At 47.2% G+C, this 25,958-nt stretch overlaps 1 long non-coding RNA gene and 1 other non-coding gene across 2 annotated transcripts; one reads left to right on the plus strand and one right to left on the minus strand.

Annotated features, from left to right (window-relative positions):
• Positions 1–643: 643 nt before the first annotated feature.
• On the minus strand, positions 644–25,699 carry LOC150044882 (uncharacterized). Its single transcript, XR_016533029.1, has 5 exons — positions 25,643–25,699; positions 15,752–15,818; positions 12,717–12,775; positions 2,440–2,536; positions 644–2,297 (listed from the first exon to the last, which is right to left on the minus strand). It is a non-coding gene; the product is annotated as an uncharacterized LOC150044882 (long non-coding RNA).
• On the plus strand, positions 8,156–8,256 carry LOC150044883 (U6 spliceosomal RNA). Its single transcript, XR_016533142.1, has one exon. It is a non-coding gene; the product is annotated as a U6 spliceosomal RNA (small nuclear RNA).
• Positions 25,700–25,958: the final 259 nt, after the last annotated feature.

Below are 25,958 nucleotides of genomic sequence, written 5' to 3' on the forward strand. Positions count from 1 at the left end.
GGTAAAGTAGTGGCCTTGAGAAAGTCCAAGGACAATGCTCAGGCCATAAGTTCAAGCTCCAGGACTGCCAAAAAAAAAAAAAAAAACCCAAGGGATGCGAGAGACAACTAGATACATGGAGAAATGTGGTAGGTATTTGTCTTGAGGACAGTCTTCTAGATGGTTGTGGATGGTAATATATTAAACTAATGTACAGAAACATACTGAGCAGTTGCACAAAATAATCATGCATTTCTATTTCCTCTTCTTCACTGCTCTCTTATTCAATCCGCCACACATCTCCTATTTTCCTCCCACTTCAGGTTCCCTTTGTTTTTCCATGTTGAGCCACTTTCTTCCTCTTCAGTGATACTTTTGTAAGCAACACAAATGAGTGTCCCTAGATGACTCCTCCTATTGTTCTGACTGCTTTGTGTTCTTCAGCTTTCTTAATGAACTGAAATTCATCATCCTCATCTGAGGATTCCATGGGGGCATAATCTGGCTTCTTTTTTTCATATATTTTTATTGTAATTAATAGGAGGGTTATATTCACAAGACAGAAGGTGCATTGCCTCACAAACATTGATACCCTTTCTCTTATCTTGGTCCCCATTTTCCTCCCCCACCCCCATCCCTCATCTTGTCTTCCCTCCTTCACTATCCTATTTCAAATAACCAAAAGCGCATATATACATTATATCAGATAACAAGGTGAAACACTGTAACAATATGAGATAACTAAGGGACAGCAAAAGAGATGAGAGTTAACAGTACATTAAGGACAACAATCACTCCTTATATTGCTTTTATTTCTATATACTTGAGGTCCTTTCATTTAGCATCATTTTATATGGCCTTATGTATCTGGGTTTTGTTCTATTTTAAATTTCTGCTAGGTGAGCCCAAGGTTTCTACTGGTTATGGCAAATGAGGGAAACCATTGAGCCTATGTTCCTTTGAGTCTGGCTTATTTCACTTAATATGATTTTTTTCTGTCTTTCCATTTCCTTACAAGTGAGTTGCTGTCATTCTTTCTGACAGAAGCACAGTATTCCATTGTGTATAAATACCATATCTTGATCTATCCATCAACTGAGGGCCATCTGGGTTGGTTCCATATCTTTGCTATGGTAAATAGTGCTGTGATGAACATTGTTGATCTAGTGAATTTAGTATGTCCTCATTTGTGGATAATTGGGTAAATGCCAAGTAGCGGAACTGCTGGATCATAGGGGAGCTCTATATTTAGTCTTTTAGAGGCACTGCTATAGTGCTTTCCATAGTGGTTGAATGAGTTTGCACTCCCACCAGCAGTGTAGTAGTGATCCCTCCTGGCTACATTGCCTCCAACATCTGTTATTAGATTTCTTCATCTAACTGGAGTGAGGTGGAAAGGGGGAAAAAGGAAGTGAGACTTTTCTTCTTTGCAGATGACATGGTTCTGTATTTTAAAAAACCCTATAGACTCCACTCCCAAGCTTCTTGAGCTGATTCAAAATTTTTGTAAGTAGCAGTGTATAAAATTAACCCTCAAAAGTCAAGTGCCTTCCTATATGCCAACGAATGAGAGCAACGATGCAACAATCAGGAAAGCTACTCATTTTGCAATAGCCTCAAAGAAAGTAAAATACCTAGGAATTAACTAAGAATGTAAAGGACCTTTTTGATGAAAACTTTAAAACCCTGGAAAAGGAAATTAAAGCAGAACTGAGAAAATGGAAAAACCTACACTCCTGGATTGGAAGAATATCGTGAAAATGGCAATCTTGCTAAGGGCTATCTACAAATTCAATGCAATACTCATCAATATCCCAATGTCATTCTTGAAAGAAACAGAAGAGGAAATCCAAAATCTCACATGGAATAATAAAAGACCCTGTATAGTCTGGCTTCTTGCATGATACATAATGTTTAATCTCACCTCCATCAAAATCTCACCTTTCTCATTGAGACATGGGTGGCCCTTTGTATTTGGAGCAAAGGCTCAAACACTGTTTCAGCTGTCACCACTGCCTCTGTTACTGGGTGGCTCCTCCTCTGTCATTGACTCTGAGGTCTGCTCTAGAAGTCTTGGTCACAAGTTGTTCTGTGGCATCTGCTGCCAACCTATGCCTATGTGCTTCCTTTTCCTCCAGCAGCATACAAGAGGGAATGACGGTCAGGCCCGGGATGAGCACAACCCTCCTTCATCTTCTTCCAATTTTTTGGAAAAAAATGTGCTGGCAGAAGTCCTCAGGTATGGGGCATGGCTGATCCACACCTTTATTCCAGGCTGGTCAGGAGTCTGAGATCTGAGTATGGAGGTTCCAAGTCACCTGGAACAGGAAAGTCCGATAGATTCTTACAACAAAAAACAGCTGGAATTGGAGCTTGGGCTCAACTGGTAGAGGGCTAGTCGAGTACAAATGCTCAGTGCCCAGGTCCTGAGTTCAGGCTCTAGCACTGACCCAACCTTACCTTTTGTGAGATTTTAGCTTTATCAGTGTAGGCATATCTCACTGAAATCTTTGCTGGTAGATAGTCTTCATAATTTTATCTCAAGCTAATGGTCCTCCTGGGGTAGTAGAGAAAAGGAAATGGCAATTGTTTTAGCCCCTGGTGGCATGGAGAGAGGAGCCCCACTTGTTCCATGTTTGAAGATGGCATAGGTCAAGCCAGTATGGAGTTGGCACATCAATCTTTTTCCTAGCACCACCGGACATAGAGATGTTTAGTGAATGGCAGATGACATTGATTGTTGTGGGATGGTGGGACTGAAGTGCCCCATTGAAAGCAGTGTTAGCACATCCAAATTAGGATACCAGGAATGTTGAAATCTCAAAGCTAAGATTTCTGTTGGCTACAAAAACATGGGTGTGTCTGTTATCCACTAAAATGTCAGGTGCAAAGATTCTGAAGCTTGATGCCACATATTTATTCCATTTAGTAAAATTAATTTAGTGCACTGCCCAATGACCTAAGCTGCTTCTCACATAAGACCTACCTGAAGACAAACGAGGCCAAATCCCCCTTCCCACTGCACAATGTGTACACATAGACAAAGTAAAAGTCACACATTGTCTTTTGAATCCTGCATTCCTCATCTAGGCCGAGGTTCTGTCTTGGACCATGCTTCAAGGAGCCATTCCAGGTCACATCAATGTCTTCCTTGTCACCATTCCTCTCATCCTGCACAAATCATTTTTTCTCTCTGACCTTGCCATGGACTTTCTGCACACTTTGCTGACATTAGAACTGGGGACATTGTTAAGTGTTTATAACATAAATATTAGATTTCCCTTGAAATCACTTTGTGGTGTCATCTAAAGCAAATATACATACTCGGCTAATGGAAAATAAAGACGTATCTGAATCAATGTCATGTGTTCTGATATGTACTCATTTGTTGCTGAGTGGTATCTATGGAACTGGACATGCTGCCATACATGTGACAGATACCACTGTCAAGTGATCCCTCTTTCACAGTACACATGAACATAATGCATCGTGCTACAGAGCCATAGTAACACAAACAAGTTAGTATTGGCACAAAAATAGACCCAAAGATCAATGGGACAGATTGAAAAACCCAGAAATAAAACCATGTACTTACATTTGTCTGATCTTCCACAAAGGAACAAAAGACATACACTGAAAATGCCTCTTCAACTATTGGTGCTATAATCCTAGCAACTCAGGAATCTGAGGTCTGATGTAATAGAGTGCTAGGCTTGGGCACAAAAGCTATGGGACAGCATCCTCAGATGGTGATTTTTACTTAAAGCTAATTTTGTATCTCACTTTGCAAGTATTTGAGGGCTATGGTTATACAGACCAAACAGGTAAAGAAAATGAGTTCAGCCAATTGTCAGTGGCTCACACTTGTATGATCATGGTTCAAAGCCAGCCCAGGCAGAAAAAATACTGTGAGACTCTTACCCCTTGTGAAGTTCTCAAAAACCAGAAGTGGTACAGTGGCACAAAGTGGTAGTGTGTTAGCCTTGAGCAAAAGAGCTCAGTGACTGTGCCCGGGCCCTGAGTTCTAGCCCCAAGACTGAAGGGAAAAGTAAGATCTCAAACATAAACAGTGAGCAAAATAGACTATAGACTCAGGATGAAAGATTAAATTAACAAATAACAAATATCATAAACAACAGTTCTTTGAAATTTGTACATGGGGAAGGTAGCAGAAAAAATGATGAGAAAACATTGATTCATTTCTAACCGCTCTTGAATTATTTGTTTTGAAATCGTTAACTGCTTTTAAACTAAACAGGCATGTAAGTATCATTTTAGAGAAAAACAACACTTATACATGTATTTTAATCTGAATTCCATATTTTACAATTTGCCTTTTAGTAAATTATCATTCTCTTTTCATATAAAATATGTATAATCCCTTTGCTTAATATTTCACATAATTCCAGCATGTGATTATATCATAACTCCTCAATTTCTTCTTTTCTCCCAATCTCCCCTGCTGTCTATCCTAGTGCTTAAACTCAAGGCATCACTCATGCTAAGTAGGTGCTCTATGAGTTGAGCTGCACACCTTGCTCTTTTTGTTTTACTCATTTTTTTATGTTTATGACCAGATCAGCTTGGACCACAATCTTTCTTTCTTCCCTTTCTAAGTAGTTGAGATAAAATCACAATGCACTGAGTTTACCTATTGCTTGAGATACAGTACTGTGAACATTTTGCCTAATCCTCAGTTTCTCAGTATCTTTTTCTTTTTTGGTTGGGGGGTGGGATCATAATGCTGGAACTCTGGGCCTGGGCGTGGTATCTGAACTCTTCAGCTCAAGGCTACCATTCTACCCCTAGACCCACAGCCCCACTTAACCTTTTCTAGTGATTAATTGGAGATAAGAGTCTCCTTGTATCGGGGTCTTCAGATCTCAGCCTCCTGAGTAACTAGGATTAAAGACGTGAGACACCACGTAACTAGGAATACATGTGACAGCTATCATGCTTGGTTCTAATTACTAACAATTAAAACACATGAACAAAGTTTTAATAATTTAAAACATAAGAACAAACATTTAATAATTTTAAATGTTCATTTTGGGGACAATAGGTGCTTTTAGTTTCCTAGTTTCAAATTTCACCAAAATTTTTTTAACTTGTTATTTTCCAGATTTAAGAAACTGATAAACTTTAAAAAAGCTGATTCAGCATTTTTTAAAAATGAGAAGCCCATGCCTGGGAGTTTGGCCTAGTGGGAGAGTGCTTGCCTAGCATGCACGAAGACCTGGGTTCGATTCCTTAGTACCCCACATTCATAGCAAAAAGCCGGAAGTGGTGCTGAGGCTCAAGTGGTAGAGTGGTAGCTTTGAGAAAGTCCAAGGACAGTGCTCAAGCCCTGAGGTCAACCCCAGGACTGGCAAGAAAATAAATAAATAAATAAATAAATAAAAATTTTTAAAAAAGCCTAAAAGAAAGCATCCTTTCCAGCGTAACTTTAGACCTGACACTTTGCAAAAAGATTTGACCTCAAAGTTGTATTTTATGGAGAGTGTATTCCATGCACAGATCTTGTCGTCCTTATCACCTATGCTGAAACAGCCTACACACAGGGGAGAAAGCCAGGCTGTCTGAAAACCCACCAAGGGAAGTCAGGGTGGCCATGTCCCAACTTTTGACCTGAAATGATTCAAGGATAAGGGCAGATTAAACATAAAATCAAAGCAGAAATAGGAAAAATGCCTCAATTTTCCAAATGTATGAGATCAAAGAGTGGGTAAAGATCGTGTATAACACTTACAGTCGGTATTCGAACAAACATCTTTTAGTATCACACACACAAAAAAGAGCAATCAATGAAACCTCAAAGGTGTCTTGGAGCATATTTATTTCCAAGGAGGAGCAATAAATGCAGTGTGGTATACTTGAGAAATAAGTATCTAGCCTTTTAATTCTCTCACCCTAGCCTTTAAATTCTGTCAATTGTCTTTTCACTCTCTTATGGCATTGGTGGTTTTATTCAGAAAACTAAATAAGCACAATAGCCTCAACACAACAGAAAAGTAAAAATTAAGTGTCTATTGTCTAAAATGCAAGGTACATTATACTCAGAAGAGATTCACTTTCCAGTACACACCACATTTTTAGTACTGACACTAATAGGACGGAGTTCTGAAACAGAAAAGGAGAATGACTGACCCCATTTAGTCTCACTCAAATTAGAAATCACTATTCTATGAAGCTGACTGAAACAAACCACTTCCTACATCCTAGCCATTGATGTAGAAAGTAGGAGCTGATGGTCATCTTCAGTTTGCAAGGACATAAACTGAACACAATTCTGGAATGATTCTGCCCTTTTGTGGCTGTGCTACAAAGAGTCTATTTCCATCCTCCAAACTGAGTGAGAACCCACAGCAGTAACTCACCTCTCTAAGGAAAGAACAAAACTATTAGCTCTCTCTCACACAAGCAATTTGGAATGAGTTATGATGAGCAAGGGTCTGGATTCTCAGTTGTAAAATAATTTCATTGCTTTTCTTTCATGTGTGCCAGGACTCTGGCTTGAACCCAGGATTCTTTCTCTTGGCTTTTATCCTTATGGATACCATGCTGCCAATTAAGTCATAGCACTACTTCTGGGTTTCTCAGTGTTTAACTGGAGATAAGTCTCATGGTATTTCCTGCCTGGGATGGCCTGGAATCCTGATCCTCAGATCTCAGCCTCCTAAGCAGAGGCTTATAGGCATAAGCCACCAAAGTCTGGCATAAATGTTCCTCTGATAAAATTCAAAATGGCGCTGGGTACAGTGGCTGACACTTGACTTGTAATCATAGCTACTAGCCACTAAAGAATGTGAGACTTTTTTTTTTGCCAGTCCTGGGCCTTGAACTCAGGGCCTGTGCACTGTCCTTGGGCTTTCTCAAGGCTAGTGCTCTATCATTCCAGCCACAGCATCATTTCTGGCTTTTTTCTACATATGTAGTACCAAGTAATAGAACCTGGGTCTTCATGCATGCTTGGCAAGCATCTTACCACAAAGCCAAACTCCTGGCCCAAATGAGAAATGGGGCTGTGTGTCCAGAGGGAGGACAGTAGCCTCAGCTAAAGAGCTAAGGGAACAGCCCAAGGCCTGTGCTCTGGCTTTAAGTTCAAACCCAAGAGCTTGCAAAATAAAAAAAGTCTCAAGGACTCTCCTGCCACATCTCAGATCTTAGCCGCCTAGCAGATAGGATTACAGGCAGGTGCCACCACTGACAAGTTTGAATAACTTTTGTGCCATGTCCCAGAATGGACTCCCCACAACACTAGTAGACAAAACAGACATGTGTCACAGGGCAGTGGGCACTAACTGCACTCAGGTTTACACATGGGTGTGTGCACAGAACAGCTAGCATCCCATGGGCCATAGGTGGAACAGTGTGCAGTGGGCAAAGCGTGGACCCCTTTTCAGGTCCAAGGATACTAAGGTGCTGGGGTCAAAGCAGGTCTTGGTGTCCTGAGTCCCAGGCCCACGCATGTGAGGAGCCCCAGACCCAGGGTGCTGGATACCAGCGAGGCTCCAACACTATCTGCAAAGCGGGAGGAGCTGGACTCGTTGCACCAGCCGCAGAGGAGTCCGGGATCTGATCTGGAGTTTCAAGGGACCTGGGCTAAGTGAACCCTGTGTAGCAGCTCCCAGTGCACACCAGTAGATGACCACCCAACCCACCCCTGGCAATTTCTCACCACCATATGGGTGGGGGGGGTGGGGAGCGGGATGCACCATTGAGGCTGGAGGGGGAGGTCTGATGTAGGAACTACCAGATTGCACCAGAGAGACTGGAAAGCTCCACAAGGTAGATCTGCGTGGATACAGGTGTTTGCTAGCAAGTGTATAAGAGGGCACCACAAGCCTGGTGGCTCCATGGTGCCCAACACTGGTGTTGGGGGTGGAAACTTGGACCTTTGCGGCCTTGCTGGAGACTGTGTTCCAGCAGCCTCTGCCTCTGCCATGGTGGAATCTAAGCACCTAACACCCTGAGGAGCTAGGATGATAGGCAGCTGCCAGTGGCTCTCAAAGCTGACCTTATCTTTGATTTAGAAACTCTTTGTCAATAACAGTTCAGTGTGCAGTAACAGGATATAGTAATCGGATAAAGTTAAGTGGACATACATATGTGAGAAATTTACAATTTAGAAATAATGTCAGGAATCAAATCTGTTTACACTAGTATAAACAGTAAAATACTTAGGAATAAATACATCTAAAATGAACGATACAGAGAAGATTGGCCTGGCCCCTGTGCAAGGATGACACACAAATTCATGAAGCATTCCATAGTTTTGTACATATCTTTGTTTATTTGAAATAGGATAGGGAAGTTGGGAAAAGAAGATGATTGGGAGGGGTGGGGGTAGGAAATGGGACAAAAACATGAGAAAGGGGGCCGGGAGTTTGGCCTAGTGGTAGAGTGCTTGCCTAGAATGCACAAAGACCTGGGTTTGATTCCTCGGTACCACATGCATAGAAAAAAGCTGGAAGTGGTGCTGAGGCTCAAGTGGTAGAGATGTAGCCTTGAGAAAGTCCAAGGACAGGGTTCAAACCCTGAGCTCAAGCCCAGGACTGGCAAAAAAAAATAAGAAAGGGTAGCAATGTTTGTGAAGTAATGCACGTTCTACCTGGCGAATATAATGTGATCCTTCTATTAATTACAATAAAAATATATTTTTAAAATATATCCAAAATGTTGCCTTGGACAATGAAAATTACACTGCACAGATAGTCTTCAAGTATCCCAGGTTTTGCCTGATCTGCTTGCCTCTGAGGAATTTTCTTTTAAGGAAGGAATTTATTAGTTTGTATAATTATATTTGCTGTCAAGTTTTTCACCCAATATTTCCTACTCATGTTGTATGTAAAAGATCATCAAAAATCATTATAAGCTGGGCCTGATAGATCACACCTGTAATTCTAGCTACTCGGGAGGCTGTGATCTGATGATAATAGTTCAAAGCCAGCTGGGCACTAAAGGCCATGAGACTCTTTTTTTTTTTAATGTCTTTTATTATTTTCTAACAATGAATACTGATAAGACACAGTGTCTGATTCTCTCTTGCCTTATCAGAGGCTGGACTGTCCTAATTTTAGTTTCTCTGTTTGATGAGAGTTTGCCTCACATTTCTTAATATTTCAGCTTTTTTTTTTTTTTTTTTTGCCAGTCCTGGGCTTGAGCACTGTTCTTGGACTTTCTCAAGGCTAGAGCTCTACCACTTGAGCCTCAGCACCACTTCCGGCTTTTTTTCTATATGTGGTATGGAGGAATCGAACCTGGGTGTTCATGCATGCTAGGCAAGCACTTTAACCACTAGGCCAGACTCCCGGCCCCGGCCATGAGACTCTTATTTCCAATTAACCACGGGAAATGCATAGGTGGCGCTGTGGCTCAAGGGTAGGGTGATCGCGTTGAGCTGAAGAGCTCAGGGACTGTGACCAGACCCAGAGTAAAGCCCCACATATAACACACACACAAAAAAAAATCATAATAAGCCTTTAGGAGAGAAGCATAGGATCTCAGATAAGAGGAAAGGAGATGAGAGATTTCTCCCAGGCAGGCGTGGTGGCTTATACTGCAATCCTAGTTACTCAGTAGTTAGCTGAAGAAATTATTAAAGAAAATGCAAGGCCAGTAGTTTGGCCTAGAGGTAGAATCCTTGTACAAATGAAGACCTGGGTTCAATTCCTTGGTACCATATACATAGAAAAAAAGCCAGAAGTGGTGCTGTGGCTCAAGTGGTAGAGCTCTAGCCTTGAGAAAGCCCAAGCACAGTGCTCAGGCCTTAAGTTCAATACCCAGGATACACAAAAAACAACTTTTAATTTAAAATTTTTGATTTACTTAATAAATGAATTTCCTAATAGGACAGGACAGTCATCAGGAGAGCCATGCCATATCACTCTAGGAACAGGCTGAGTGATGGTCAGCAACAGGTGGGGGACAAAAGGGGATGGGGACTGCCCCAGCCACTGCTTTGAGCTTCCCTGGGCTAGGGCAGCTTCGTGGTTCAGTGTTCATGGGAAGGTCCAGGGTCTTTTGCCTTGCCCCCTGCTCCTCAATGCCAGGACATGGATGTCTTTAGTGCGGAGGCTGGCTTTGAACCCCGATTCTTGGATCTCAGTCTCCTGAGTAGCTAGGATTACAGGCATGAGCCAACAGCACCTGGATCAAGGCTACTTGTACTATTAGCTTGCTTGCTTATTTATTTGTTTGTTTGTTTGTTTATTGTGGGTTCTGGAGGTTGAACTTGGCCTGGGTGTTGTCCCTGAGCTCTTCAGTTCAAGGCTACCACCCTACCCTTGGGCCAAGCCCCACTGCCCATTTTCTCCAGGTTAATTGGAGATAAGAGTCTCAGGTCCTTTTGTGCCTGGGCTGGCTTTGAAACTTGATCCTCAGACCTGAAACTCCTGAGTAGGATTATAGGTGTGAGACATCGCCTCTGGCTTTTTTTTTTTTTTTTGGTTGTGGAGCTTGAATTGTGGGTCTGGGCACTGTCCCTGGGCTAAAATTTTTTGCCCAAGGCTACCACTATACCCACAGAGACACAGGCCATGTTCTGTTTTATAGTGGTTAATTGGGAGATAAGAGTGCCTAGGATGGCTTTGAACTATGATCCTCAGACATCACCTCTGGAGTAGCTAGGATTCCAGGTGTGAGCCACCATGCCAGGTCACGGTAGACATTTTCTCCCTCCCTAACTTTTAGGACTTTAAAACATTACAAATAATTCCACTTTGTGTTGGTAGAGTTTTAAACTGAGTACCATCTACCTATAGCATCCTTATGGTTGTGTTTTTCAAATACTGTTTTTATTTACCATGGGGGAATAAGCTGTGTCTTTTATTTTCTTGAAATATGTATATATTGCTGCTTTCCTTCTTAGCCATTAAGTGAAGAACAGAAATATTTTCTAGATTCAGATACCACTGGAGTATTTTATCCATCCCCTTGCCTTTTATCTAAATGGTAAAGGTTCCTGAGAGTTAAGATTTATACATGAATCTCTTCAGTACTAACTTCTCACGATCAATTTCTTCATGTATCTGTGGGAATTTTAAAGTTCATTTCTATCAATCTTAGACAAAGTCTAAGTACAAATCCCTTTTCTGACAATTCTGACCATGAGAACCATGAAAGATCAAGGATACTCCAGCTCAGGACTTGTCACTCATCCACTGTTGACTAAAATCTTTGAATCTGAATCACAGTGTCTGCCCATCACTGAGAAGACATTTTTTTTTATCAAAGGACACCAGCACTGGCATATTCCATTTTATATTTTACCTGTGTTATCCTAGTTATAAAGAAAATGAAATCTTATTTTCTATATCTCTAATTTTTTTTGCTTGAGAATGATTTCCACAAAGATAAAGAGTATTTCTAACTCTTAACTCTACTGCCACACAAAATTCAGTATGTCTCCCTATGAATTCTTGATTCATAAATCTTTGAGAAAAAGGATCATTTAGTTCTCTGCCACATGCAGAACTTAGGGGAACTAGGAATATTATTGCTTCATACAGCTCAAGATGTATTTATCTACTTGCTCTGGCTCTACCATCACTATACAAAATGCAATAACTCCCCTGTAAAATTCTTTTCTGAGACTTCTCGTATCCATGGTTCTGCACCCTGCTCCAGCTTTACAATCAATATAGATTTAGGAAAAGATGCCCTGTTGATAAGGAATATTGGAGAGTTATTGCTCATGGTGTGTCATCTGTGTTGTAAGGTCTCAACACATCCTGTTCACCAAGGTTGCTCTTAAATGTTTCTCATTTCTCACTGGCTCCATGATTGACTTTTCCCTAGCTTTACATTTTTTTCCCCATTGTGTGGCTGGAACTCAGCTTTTACTCCAGGCTAGCATTCTACCAGTATGAATCCATGTTCCAATTCCAGTTCTTGAGGGCTTAATTGTAGTTAGATTTCAGCCTCCTGAGTAGGTAGGATTACAAGGATAAACCAATGCACCAGTGCCAGGTTTGGATTATGAATACACACTAATGATTCCTAGATCATACTTCCAATAGTCATATGCATTCTTCTCTAGATTATATATCCAATTACATTAATTACCTCAGATTTGTAAAGATAGTCTCTTATTAGGAAACATAGTTCAGATTTTTGTCAAACTACTGATTTGGCTGCTTAGATAATGAGAATAAATCAGTAGAAAATGGGAAGGGGCGCTGTGGCTCAAGGATAGGATGACAGCCTTGAGCTGTGGAGCTCAGGGACAGTGCCCAGGCCAAGGGGTAGGGGGGTAGCTTCCAGTTGAAAATCTTAGAAGTAGTGCTCAGGCCCAGAATTCAAGCCCCTTTACCCCTCCCCCCCAAAAAAAAGAATTACATAATCAAGTTGAAGTTTTTCTTAGAAGAAAGCAATACTTGGGTAGGAGTTTGGCCTAGTGGTAGAGTGCTTACTTAGCATGTACAAAGACCTGGGTTTGATTCCTTGATAGCACATTTGAGTGGAACACGGTGCTGCAGTTTAGGTGGTAAAGTGCTAGCCTTGAGGAAAAGCCCAAGGACAATGCTCAGGCCCTAAGGTCAAGCCCCATGACTGGAAAAAAAAGTAAAATACAACAAGAAGGAAACAATACTGCTAGGTGCCTGTAGCACATACCTGTAATCCCAGTTACTCAGGAGGTTGAGATCAGAGGATTGCAGTTCAAAGCCAGTGCAAAGCCAGTGCAGGCACAAAAGTCTGAGACTCCAATTAACCACAAGAAATAAAAAGCAACTCACCAGAGACATTTTCATTCTTTCCTGCTGTTGACAATGAACAAAAGATTCTGGAAGCATGGCTGGGAGAGAAGGCAAATGAAGAGGTCAGGAAAGAACCTGTGTGATTTTGCCCCACAGTTTGTGGAGCAAATCTAGGCACAGTGACTCACTCCTGTAATCCTAGCTACTGAGGAGGCTGAGGCCTGAGGTTTGCGGTTCAAAGCTTGCCCTGGCACTAAAAAGTCCATGAGACTCTTACCTTCAATTAACCATCAGAAAATCACAAGTAGGGCTGTGGCTCAAGGGGTGGGGCAGTAGCCTTGAGCTGAAGAGCTCAGGGACAATGCCTAGGCCCAGAGGTTAAGTTGTTACACACACACACACACACACACACACACACACACACACACACACAAATTATACATGAGCTGTAAAAGCATAAATACTTCTTATGGGAGAAGAATCTTTAATATCTCAAGTAGAATATTATACTCTCCATTAAAGATGAATCCCCATGGGGCCGGGAGTTTGGCCTAGTGGTTAAAGTGCTCGCCTAGCATGCATGAAGACCCGGGTACCACATACATAGAAAAAAAGCCAGAAGTGGTAGAGCTCTAGCCTTGAGAAAGTCCAAGGACAGTGCTCAGGCCCTGAGCTCAAGCCCAGGACTGGCAAAAAAAAAAAAAAAAAAGAAGATGAATCCCCAGTTCATTAGATATAGATTTTATACACGCAATTCCATTCTAAATATACATACAGAATTTGTAAACTAATGTTCCCATAAAAATAATTCAATAACTGAAATCAATTAATACAAATTACACCTTCACTAAAACTAGTTATTACTGAAAATACTCCTTCGGGATGTGTCAACTACTTCTCAATTCATGCTAAGTTTCCATATTTACAATTGAGACCAGAAATGTCATGATTGCATGGTGGGATAATTTTTTACATTAAATCCAAGCCATTCGGGAGGAATTCAAAACCACAGCATTAAAGTTAACTGCACTCAGTGAATACAGGTAGAAGTCATTTTAATAGCTGTACAGAGACTGCTCTCTGCCTTGGGACTGGTTGGAAGCAGCGCTGAGCTTCAGTAGGGCTGAGCTTTCAAAAGGTAAACTCCATATGCAGGTGGTCAAGCAGGTTACACTGGACTTCTTGATTTAGGATTTGGACTGTCCTCATACACATTAGTAACTGAACATCCCCGTTTCAAATCACAAGTTTTGTATTTTGGATTATTTTATTAGAACTATAATTTGTGCCAGGCACAGTGTCTCATGCCTATAATCCTAGCTACTCAAGAGTAGAGTGGGCAGGGACAGTGTGTGATAGGGGCAGTGTGTGACTGGAGCAATGTGTGACAGGGACACTGGGTGACAGAGACAGTGCGTGGCAGCTGCTCCTTGCAGAGGGAATGGGGTAAAGCTGACAGGTGTGGGCCATGTCCTTTGGAGTAAAGCCCAAGCTCATCCACTACTTTTTTGTTGTTTTTTGTTTTTTTGGGGTTTTTGTTTTGCCATTTGTGGGACTTGAAATTTGGGCCTGGACCCTATCCCTGCTTTCCTCCACTCAAGGCTGCTGCCCTACCCCCGAAACACAGCACCACTTCCCTTTTTAGTGATGAATTGGAGGTAAGAGTCTCATGTTCTTCAGTGCCCAGGCTGGCTTTGAACCTCGATACTCAGATCTCAGGCTCCTAAGTTACTAGGATTACAGGCATGAGCCACCGCGCCCATCTCATCCACTACTTTGTGCCTTGCAAAGACCACTTAAGAAGAAGTCTGCTGATTCTCCAAAGAACCTCAAGTCAAGAGGAGGGCAAAGACCCCTGAGACCACCGGGCGGCATGCCACACCCAAGACAACAGGGACCAACTGTGCCAATCCAGTCACCTGTGAGCCAGGGGGCGAATCTGACTCAGCACTCAGGAGCCAGTGGCTGGCTGAGTTCTAAGGAGTTGGTGGGGACCTCAGCAGACCAGATCAGCTTCAATGGAGAGGTGTAGAGGGTTGCCGTGGTGACCTGTAGAGTGGGGGGTTGGGGGCAGAGTGAAGGACCTGCGTGGGCCCGGGGCTGGAGGATGTGTGTTTTGGGGTGCGCTCTGCACGCTTGTGGCTTGGGCCTGAAGTAGTCCATGCAGGCTGGGTTCTGGGAGCCTGCTGGGCTCACCCGCCGGGCAGGCCCATTCGCCAGGTGGGGCCTGTCACCTGAGGAGGTGGGCTGGACTTTCACATTCGGGGACCGTAGAGCCCCATCAGGACCCACTGCAGTCCTGCCCACTCTCCACTGGATCCCAAGAAGGGCTGCGTGCCCCATCCCCACTCCAACTTCCCACTCCACTCACCTGCCAGACTCCTCCAGCCTGGCGCCCTCCCAACGGCTCCACCCCCACGGCCTCACCGCCAGGCTGGACACCCTCACCACACCAGCTGCCCCACCGATGGCCTCACCGCCAGGCTGGATGCCCTCACCATGCCAACTGCCCCGGTGACAGCCTCACTGCCATGCTGGATGCCCTCACCACGCCAACTGCCCCATTGATGGCCTCACTGCCATGCTGGACACCCTCTCTAGGCTGCCATGAGGCTTGTCCCCCCCACCGCCTCCCCCACCTCTCCCCTCCCTCAGCATCATGAGCTGGGCCTCCTCAGGTCTTCCTTCTAGCCCACCCTGCAGGCATCTCTGCTCTGTCAGTGGGAGCCTTTTGTTCTGGCACTCCTGGGTACAAGGTCCACTGCCCAGTCTGTCTCTTTCATGACTGATTCCTGGCTGACTCCATCTGGTCACACAGCCCATTCTACTGGGGGACTTGGTGGGACTCCCTGCTTTCTTCACACCTGGTGAAATCGCAGGCTTAGCTGCACACCCGAGCCCCCTCCAGAACCCTGCCCCACATATCTCCCCTGCAATGCTGCTACACCCAGCATTGCCACCACCTGTACCAGAACCCGGGGGCCATTCTGCACATCTGTCCATCCCAAGACCATTCTATCCGAGGCCTCTAGCTCTCCTCAGCCCAGAATAGCCCCCCTTCCCTTGGTGCTTACGTGCATACACGGCTTCTGTAGCTCCTTTCCACACCCTCGAAAGCTCCCTTGGGACTTCTCAAAGCCTCTGGAAGAAAGCCTCAACATTAGAGCCTGTCCTCTGCCTCCTTCTCCAGCACCTACATCCCTGCTCCTCATCCTACCATCCCTGGAATTCAAGAACACGAGCCCCTCCATGATCCAAGTGAGTCTCACCTGAGCCGGCCATGCCTCTTTCAGGGCCATGTGCCCTGAGTGACACAACCTTTCCATGTGGCTATTGATTGTGCCGATTCTGGGACTTGAACTCAGGGCCTGGGGGTCTGTCCTTGAGCTTCTTTTGCCCAAGGCTAGTACTCTGCCTCTTGAGCCACAGTGCCACTTCCAACTTTTTCTGTGATTGTGATGCTGAAGAACTGAACCCAGGCTTCCTGCTTGCTAGATGAACCCTCGACCACTGAGCCGCTCCCCTGCCTCCATGTTATTGTGATCACTTTGTCCCCAGCCACTCCAATTCGCTGCGAGTTTGATAAAGCAGGCACAATGTCCACTTACCACTGGCATGAAGCAGGATGCCTGCCATACATTTAGTAATAAATATCCTATAATATCACATTATACTATATTAACTATTATATTCACATACTTGGAGGTAAAGATCTTTTTTTGCCAGTGCTGGGCTCTGTGATTGAGCTCAGGGCCTGAGCACTGTGTTTGGGCTTTCTCAAGGCTAGAGTTCTACCACTTGAGCCACAGCACCACTTCTGGCTTTTTCTATGTATGTGAATCGAACCCGGGTCTTCATGCGTGCTAGGCAAGCACTCTACCACTAGGCCAAACTCCCACCCCTCACGCCGATAATCCTAGCTATCCAGGAGACTGAGATTGAGGATTGTAGTTCAAAGCCAGCCCAGGCAGGAAAGACCCCACGAGACTATTAAACTACTCAAAAAAGCTGGAACTGGTGCTGTGGTTCAAGTGGTGGAGTAATAACCTGAGCACAAAGAGGCTCAAGAGAGTGGACAGTTCCTGAGGTCAAGCCCATCAAAAAAAAAATTAGGCCGGGCGTGGTGGCTCATGCCTGTAATCCTAGCTACTCAGGAGGCAAAGACCTGAGGATCAAGGTTCAAAGCCAGCCCAGGTGCTACAGTTCATGAGACTTTTTTTTTTTTGCCAGTCCTGGGCTTGAGCTCAGGGCCTGAGCACTGTCCTTGGGTTTTCTCAAGGCTAGAGCTCTACCACTTAAGCCTCAGCACCACTTCCAGCTTTTTTATATGTATGTGGTACCTAGGAATCGAACCCGGGTCTTCATGCATGCGAGGCAAGCACTTTAACCACTAGGCCAAACTCCCGGCCCTCATGAGACTCTTATCTCCAATTAATCACGAGAAATTGAGAAGTGAAGCTGTGGCTCAAGGTGTAGGGCTGTAGCCTTGAGCTGAGGAGCTCAACCACCACTACCACCACCAACAACCAAAATTTTAAAGAAGACCGAAAGTGTGGCTTAGTGGTAGAGTACTTGCCTAGCATGCATGAAGCCTTGGGTTCAATTCCTCAGTACCACATACTCAGAAAAGCTGGAACTGGTGCTGCAGCTCAAGTGGTAGAGTGTTAGCCTTGAGAAAGCTCAACAACAGTGCTCCAGCCCTGTGTTCAAGCCCTAGAACCATCCCCCCCCAAAAAAAAATTAAAAGAAAAGTCACAGGGGTGTTGCAAATATGAGAGGGACTTAACCAATGGGATTACATCGAACTAAAGTTTCTGCACAGCAAAGGACATAGTTACTAAAGTAGAAAGACAAATATCAGACTGGGAGAAGATCTTTGCCATTCATATATCCAATAAGGGCCTAGTATCCAAAATAGACAAGGAGCTCAAGAAATGAATCCCACCCAAACTATTAACCTGATTCATACATGGGCAAAGGAGCTGAACAGAGATTTACCTAAAGAAGTAAAAATGGTCAACAGACACATGAGGAAATGTTCAACATCCCCAGCCATAAATAAAATACAAATAAAAACAACACTGAGCTCCCATCTCACCCCAGTAAGCCTGGCCAGGACAGAGAATTCAAACAGTAACAGATGCTGGCTGGTATAGTGGGAGAAGACCTCCCATTCCACTGTTGGTGGGAATGCAAATGAATACAAACCACTGGAAGACTGTCTGGAGGTTTCTCACAAAACTAAATGCAGACCTTCCCTACAACCCAGCCATACCACTCCTGGGCACCTACCCAGAGCATCACAAGCCAGGAAATGGTAAAGACACTTGCACATGTACATCCACTGCCACACTATTCACAACAGCCAAGTTATGGAAACACCCAATGCCTACAATAGAGGAGTGAATCAACAAAATGTGGTATATATATGCATCATGGAATTTTACTCATCCATTAGAATGAATACTGTTACGTTGCTTGCAGGAAGATGGATGGACCTAGAATAAACCATGTTAAGTAGGCCAGGCTCATAGAGACAAATGGTGTATGTAAATGGTAGATGTAAAATACCACTGGACATGATAACCCACACAGGGCTCAAGGCATTTACACACAAACAAGCTGTCTAAAGGAGGGTTTACTTAGGGGAGGAATCAAAAGTGTAACTCCTCTGAACAACTAATATAGCTTATCAAGATAAGTGCTAGGAAGTGGAAATGTTTTTTGGGGGTGGGCAAAGAGGGAGCACAGGAAAGGAGGGAGGGAGGGTAACCTAGCATGGTGGGCAGGGAGAGAGATGATGCAAGGATGAAGGAAGGGATGGCACTGATTATGGAGCACTGCGTTCCTAACCTGACTTATGGAAGTGCAGTCCCTTTGCAAAACTCTTCAATGGCAATTCAAACAGAGAGTTTGCTCTTCAGGTCTTTAGCTGATCGATCAGACCATCCATAGGTGCGAGGTAACCTCTCTTCTTACAAAATGCCCTTGCAGCACTGTGTAGAGCGGTATTTACCAAAATCACAGATGACATCCACTCTCAGAGCTCAGCTGTCTCCAAAGCCGAAGAGGAGCCAGGTGGTGCCATGCCAGTGCTCCTTATCACAGGAGATCACAGGGCTTTCCCTGCTCCCTGGGGCGTCCAGTCAGCCAGCCTTGTTCTACCCCTCACTGTGAGGTCCAGGTGGACCTCTCAACTCAGACAGACCCCAGCCCTGACTGAGCTCCTCCTCCTCCCGGGCCTCCGCTCCTTCTGGGCTACCCGCTGACTTGAACCTGGACTTCACCCTCTGTTTCCGGTCCTGTGAATGGTTTGGGAGCCAGTGCCAGCATGAGGGTAAGGCCTCCTGGCCAGTGGATAGAGGCCCCTGTAGAAAGCTCTGAGAGGAGGGAGGGAGCGCCATAAGGACGGGAGGAGGGAGCGAGCCAGTGCCCTGAGTCTTGAGTTCCTAGAAACTGGAAGAGAAAGGCTGGGGAGCAGGGGTCCAGGGGCAGAGGAGTTGCCCCTGGGGATGGGGGCTGAATCACCAAGCACAGAAGGCCCAGGCAGTTGTGGGGAGTCCCAGGACCCACAGCCAAACAAGAAGCCAAGGTGCTCCGGGCATCCAGGGTGGAGCCATTTCAGGAGAAGGCTGGCAGGGCAGGTTGGGGCAAGCTCAAGAGGGCAAGGGAAAGGACACCCAACCAGGAAAGCAGCAGTGCATTGTCCATGTCTACCTACCTACACCAAGCCAGGCCCTTGCGGGGTGCTGGGCGTTCCTGGAACAGGCCCAGCCCCCACCTTCACTGCGATGCCAGGTACAGCATGAAGAAGCTCACTGGACAGAACAGGTTAGGTGCTGTAACATGCGGCACAGCTGTAGGAGAGAAGAAGGCCTTGCAGAGGGGCACATGGGGGTGAGGCTGGCCAGACAGAGAGGCTGGACATTCCAGGCCAGTCAGGGCCCGTACACAGGCCTGTAGGCACAGAGCTAAGCCTGTCATGCAGGGGCAAGGATGTGGGCACAGCCTCTGACCTCATAATACCCAGGGTCTACTGGGCCAGCCTTGTAGACTGCAGGATCCTCTTCCAGTCCGGGAAAGGCCTGGGGCTCTGGGCGGCCTCCAGGTGCAACGCCCTCCAAACTACCCTGGGGTATGTCCTTACCCATCAATTACGAGGGTCTTCGGCATTAGATAGAGAAGCTGGTGTGGGAAAATGAGGTGCTGAAGAAGCTGGTGCAGCTTATCTGGGAGAATCGGGAGCTCAAATCCGCCATGAAGACTCAGGCTAGCAGCCTCAATGGTGGGCTTGGCGAGGCCGGAGCCAGCCCTTCCTAGCACCCAGGTAACCAACCAGAAGAGAGCATGCTCAAGGACAGTGGGGGGTGACCCCTGGACCAGGGGTCAGGTAAGCCGTAGATAGTACCAAATTGGGACACAGGACCCAAGTAGGATAAAAGGTAAATCTTGGCCTAATTCTACTCACCTGATAAGGAGCACCTGCCTCCCCCTGCTCCCCTGAACCAAAGCAACACCAAGACTGCAAACCAGCCCTGCTGGTCCAGCCTGGAACTAACCCTCCAGCCTTCTCCAGCCTCGCCCTCAGCCTCTCCCAGCCTTGCCTTGTGCATGACCATCTTCCTCCCCAGAAACTCTCCACTTAGAGATGAAAACTCAGGCTTAAGGCCTGAGACAAGACCCAAGCTAGAGGTCTGGGGCTTATGAGTAATGAGAGAAGGCTGGAGCTGGAGCTGCTCAGGACAGGGTGAGACAGGAGGGCAGACAGCTGTTGCCAGTGTTTAGGGGATCCGCAGACTGACTTTCCAGACAGTCTCGGGTGGCTTGCTGACCTGTCATGTCACGCCGACAGCCCTTCCCTGTGACCCTTAGTGCCCAAGCAGGTGCCACTGGGCCTCAGCCTCCTGACCCAGGCTCACACTCAGCCAAGCTGTCACTGCACTACCTCAACTGTCCACTAGATGTGGCCCCATAGCCCTGTGGCCTGGCCTATTCTACACCAGACATGAGTCTGAGAACTTGGGTCTTAGCATGCAAAAGCTAACACCTCTTGGGCCTCTGCTCACTCCTCTGCCATCTCACTTTCCCCAAGCTTGCTAGCACCAGCCTGGTGTCCCGGTTTCCCCAGGCATGATCGGTAGCACATTTTAGCACCTGACCTCTCTGCAGCACACACCTTAGATGTGAGCAGGACCCTATGCAAGGACAGTACCACCAGGACAGAGAGTTAGAGAGAGGTAGAGTGAGGGGAGGAGAAAAGCGAGACTGACTTACTACTCTTGTGATAACCAAAGAAGCTTTAGCTTCATTTTGTTTCTTCGACTCACCTGGTCAGAGTCCCACTTCAGCCTCTGAGAGCTAGGCCTGTGGATGCAGCCCTTGCTGGCTGTTATATCAGTTCTTTTCAAGGCAAGTGCTCTACCATTTGAGCCACAGCACCAATGCTGGCTTTCTGGTAGTTAACTGGAGATGATAATCTCACAGAATGTGCTGCCTGAGTGGGCTTGGAACTATGATCCTCAGATCTCAGTCTCCTGAGATTACAGGTAAGAGCCACCAGCTCATACTTTCTGGAGGATGGGAGCCCAGAGCATTCCAGAAAGAAATGCAATTGGGAGTGGCAAGAATGGGTTTCAGCTCACCCTGTAGTGGTGTGGAGCCTGTGGCCTGGGTACACATCTGTGTGTGGGAAATTCATGTGTGAATATATGAGAATTGTGTGTGTGTGTGTGTGTGTGTGTGTGTGTACAAGCTAAGGTGTGTGATGTACGCATGCATGTGTGTGTCAGCTATCAGTGTGTGAGTGTGTTGGTGGTGTACCTCAGGTGATGTGACTGTGTGTTGTTATTACCAAGAGTCAGAAAATAGAGCATAATTTAGCCATTGGCATGAGTGATAGTGGTGTGTGTGTGTGTGTGTGTGTGTGTGTGTGTGTGTGTGTGTAGGCCTGTAGGTGATACAACCAAAAGCCTGGACTTTAACCTGACAGCCACCCAGAGGTGCATGATTTCTGGCAGGAAGCAATTACATTTATGTTCAGCAGGATCTTCCCAGCTGCCAAGGGAAACTTGCCTTGAGGGGCCAGGCCGAGTTAGAGCAGGCTGCTGTCATCACTGGGATGGGAGACACCAGCATGCCCTGCAGGTGCAGAGAAATGCATTCACTGAGTAAAAACACAGAAACCCTGACTTCCTGAAAGGAAGGAAGGTGCCTGTGTCTGCTGTCCTGGCTGAGGTGACCAATGCCACCCTTCCTGAGAATTCATAATTCACCACCCAAGCCCTGCTATGCTGGGTTCTTAGTGTTGCCTCACAGGATTTTTTTTGTCAGTACTGGAGCTTGAACTCAGGGCCTGGGCACTGTCCTTGGAAACTTTTTGCTCAAGGCTAATGCTCAGCCACTTGAGCCACAGCACCACTTCTGGCTTTTCTGTGTATGTGGTTTAGAGGAATTGAACTCAGGCTTTCGTGCATGCTAGTTTAGGCCATTTTCCTGGTTCCCGACAGGATATTTCTGTGGTCACTTCTTTTCTTTTTGTGGGTCATAGGCTTGAACTTGGCCTGAGCACTGTCCCTGAGTTCTTCAGCTCAAGGCTACCACCTCACCCTTCAACCAAGCCCCACTTCCCATTTTCAAGAGGTTTATTGGAGATAAGAGTCTCGGGTCCTGGCTGGGCTGGCTTTGAACCTTGATCCTCAGATCTCAGCCTCTTGAATAGCTAGGATGACAGGTGTGAGCCACCGCACCTGACTCTGTGGCCATTTCTTCACCTAGCTTGCATCCCCCAGCTCGTTTCTGTGGATGGCCTTGCTCTTGAAGCCAGCCTCTTCTTCTGAATTGACCTCACAAACTCCTCTTTCTAGTGTCAACCTTCCCCCTTGTGCTGGGGTCCAGGGCTCTGACCTAGGCCCATTCAGAAGGACAAAGGAAGTGGATACAACTTTGGAAATATAAGCAGAACCACACCACGGTGGGAAAGGCTGGCCAGAGTATAGCTGGAGTGGTAGAATGCCCTGGGTTCAATTCCTAGTACCACAAAAAAAGGTTAAAAAAAAAAAAAAGGTAATGAGTAGGTGATGGTGACACTTTGGATCAATATCTATAGTTTTGGGTGACAGAACTGGGGAGAGAAAAGGCCATCATAGCTGCAGAGGACATGGAGGCCACATCTTCAGGATGCCAGAGATTTTATGGGGAAGGGAGAAACTAGAGGAGAACGGAAATTCATAGATGAGAAATGCCACTGGGGGGGGGTGCACCTGACAGAAGGAAGAGCCTCTCTCTGCCCTTCCTGGAGGACAGGAGCCAGGTGGGTGTCAGGTGATGGGAACCCATTCCGTGGAATCCAGACCCCTAGATTCCATTGTCTCTGTAAAAAGGACCTTCAAAGATGGTGGGGGGAGGGGGGGAGTGGAGGGGGCACAACAGAATGCTCTGGAGGAGGAATGAGGAGGGGAGCCCGGTGCCTGCTGGATGATACTGTGGGCTGAGTGGCACTGGCAGAGGCAAGAGCCCAGCTGTGGCTTCTCTTGTGGTGTCAGGTGGCCTGGTACAGACAGCGCAGCAGGCATCGAGGCCTTGAGAGGGCTTCGTGTCTCTGCTGGCTGAGAGACATGGAAGCCAGGAAGGATGTCAGATAGGAAGACAACAGACAGTGTTCTAGTGACCTGGAAAGGCTCCAAGACCGGGGGGCTGGCACAGATCTTCCAAGCAAAGCAGAGGTACAACTGGGAGTCAGAACAGGCAATCTGAGTGGGGGGAATTAATTTAAGAAACAAGTGCCAGGATGCAGACTTGCTGCTTATGGAGCAGATGGAGGTTAAGCCAAGACAGGATCCAAACAGCAGGACCCCCTGCACCTCCCCGCCTGGAATCCAACCAGAAACCTTCACCAGGCTGTCCCTGCTAGACAGAGGGCTGGGCTGCCACAAGACACCACACAGCCACTGCCCAGAACACAGGCTCCTTCCCCTGACCAGCCAGGCCTGGCTTCTCCACCCCTTCAAGACAGGGGGCAGAGGGGCAGGCAGCGGGCAGCGCAGCACAGGCAACCAGGACAGGTGGCGGAGAGACAAGCTGTGCTGACAGCAGGGACAGCGCCCCTGGACTCCACCTGTCAGGACGATGGCCTGCTGTCCATCCTCTCCTCCAACCCTCTCCTCTCCTCTCCTACTCTCCTCCCCTCCAACCCTCCCCTCCTGCTCATCTTTCCTCTCCTCTTCTGCTTGCCTCTCTTCTTCTCCCCTCCACTTTCCTCCTCTCCTCACCTGCTCTCCTCCCCTCTCCTCCCCTCCTCTCCTCTTCTGCTCTCCTCTCCTCACCTGCTCTCCCCTCCTCACCTGCTCTCCTCTCCTGCTCTTCTCTCCTTTCCCCTCCCCTCCTGCCCTCCTCTCCCCTCCCTGTGAATGGGGTGGAAAGCCCACAGGGTGGACATGGATTCCAGCAGGGACTCCATCCCCTGAATTTGTCCCTCACCCCAGACCTCTGGTGCGCTGAGAGTTGTGGCAGCCCTCCCCACGCAGGAGCAGCACCCCAGCAGTGGCTCCAGGCACCACACTAACGCTGGGAGGGTCGTCATCCTTAGGGGTCCCATTAAACACATGGAGGATCCTTTACCACAGCCAGGAGAGTCCTCCAGTCCTCATCCCTCAGGACCTCCTCCTCCTCCTCCTCCTCCTCCTCCTCTTCCTCCTCAGGACCTTCTACTCCTCATCAACACCTCCTCCTCCTCTTCCTCCTCCTCCTCCTCCTCCTCCTCCTCCTCCTCCTCCTCAGGACCTCCTACTCCTCATCAACACCTCCTCCTCCTCCTCCTCAAGACCTCCTCCTACTCCTCCTCAGGACTTTCTACTCTTCCTCATGACCTTCTACTCCTCCTCAAGACTTCTTCCTACTCAGAACATCCTCCTCCTTCTCCTCAGAATGTCCTTCTCCTCAACACCTCCTCCTCCTCCTCAAGACCTCCTCCTCAGAACCTATTCCTTCTCCTCAAGACTAACTCCTCCTCCTCCTTCTCATAACCTCTTCCTCCTCCTAAACACCTCCTCCTCCTCAGAACCTCTTCCTCCTCCTCAAGACCTCCTCCTCCTCCTCCTCCTCAGGACTTCCTCCTCCTCCTTCTCCTCCTCCTCCTCCTCAGGACTTCTGCTTCCTCCTCAAGGCCTTCTCCTCCTCCTCCTCCTCCTCCTCCTCCTCCTCCTCCGGATTTCCTCCTCCTCAAGACCTCCTGCTCCTCAGGACCTCCTCCTCCTCATGACCTCCTCCTCCTCAGGACCTTCTTCTCCTCAGGACCTCCTCCTCCTCCTCCTCAGGACCTTCAGGACCTCCTTCCCCTCCTCCTCAGGACCTTCTTCTCCTCAAGACCTCCTTCCCCTCCTCCTCCTCCTCCTCCTCTTCCTCAAGACATCCTCCTCCTCCTCCTCTGGACTTCCTACTCTTCCTAAGACCTTCTCCTCCTCCTCAGGACTTCCACCTCCTCCTAAAGACCTCTTCCTCCTCCTTAAGACCTCCTCCTCCTCCTCCTCCTCCTCCTCTGGACCTCCTACTCTTCCTAAGACCTTCTCCTCCTCCTCAGAACCTCTTCTTCTACCTCTGGATCTCCTCCTCCTCCTCAAGACCTCCAACTCCTCCTCCTCAGGACTTCCACCTCCTCCTAAAGACCTCTTCCTCCTCCTTAAGACCTCCTGCTCCTCCTCAGAACCTCCTCATCCTCCTCAAGACCACCTCCTCCTCCTCCTCAAACGTCCTCCTCCTCAAGACCTCCTCCTCCTCCTCCTCCTCCTCAAGACCTCCTCCTCCTCCTCAAACTTCCTCCTCCTCAAGACCTCCTCCTCCTCCTCAAACCTCCTCCTCCTCAAGACCTCCTCCTCCTCCTCCTCCTCCTCAAGACCTCCTCCTCCTCCTCCCCCGCCTCAGGATTCCCGCCCTAAATCTCCACTGGCCAGATCAGAGCCGCCCTCACTCACCGTTTCCACTCCTCTTTGGTCCTCTGCCTCTGTCAGGCCTGCAAACATCACCCTGGAGTTCCTGGCGCCAGCTCTGCCCCGGAGCCCCGCCCCGGAGCCTCAGCAAGGGCTCCGCCCTCCTCGGAGCCCCGCCCCGCCCCGGAGCCCCGCCCCGGAGCCTCAGCAAGGGCTCCGCCCTCCTCGGAGCCCCGCCCCGCCCCGGAGCCCCGCCCCACCGCCTCAGCAAGGGCTCCGCCCTCCTCGGAGCCCCGCCCCACCGCCTCAGCAAAGGCTCCGCCCTCCTCGGAGCCCCGCCCTGGAGCCTCAGCAAGGGCTC

Source organism: Megascapheus bottae, chromosome 29, assembly GCF_031878675.1.
Source record: "Megascapheus bottae isolate mThoBot1 chromosome 29, mThoBot2.hap1, whole genome shotgun sequence".
NCBI classification, from domain to species: domain Eukaryota; kingdom Metazoa; phylum Chordata; class Mammalia; order Rodentia; family Geomyidae; genus Megascapheus; species Megascapheus bottae.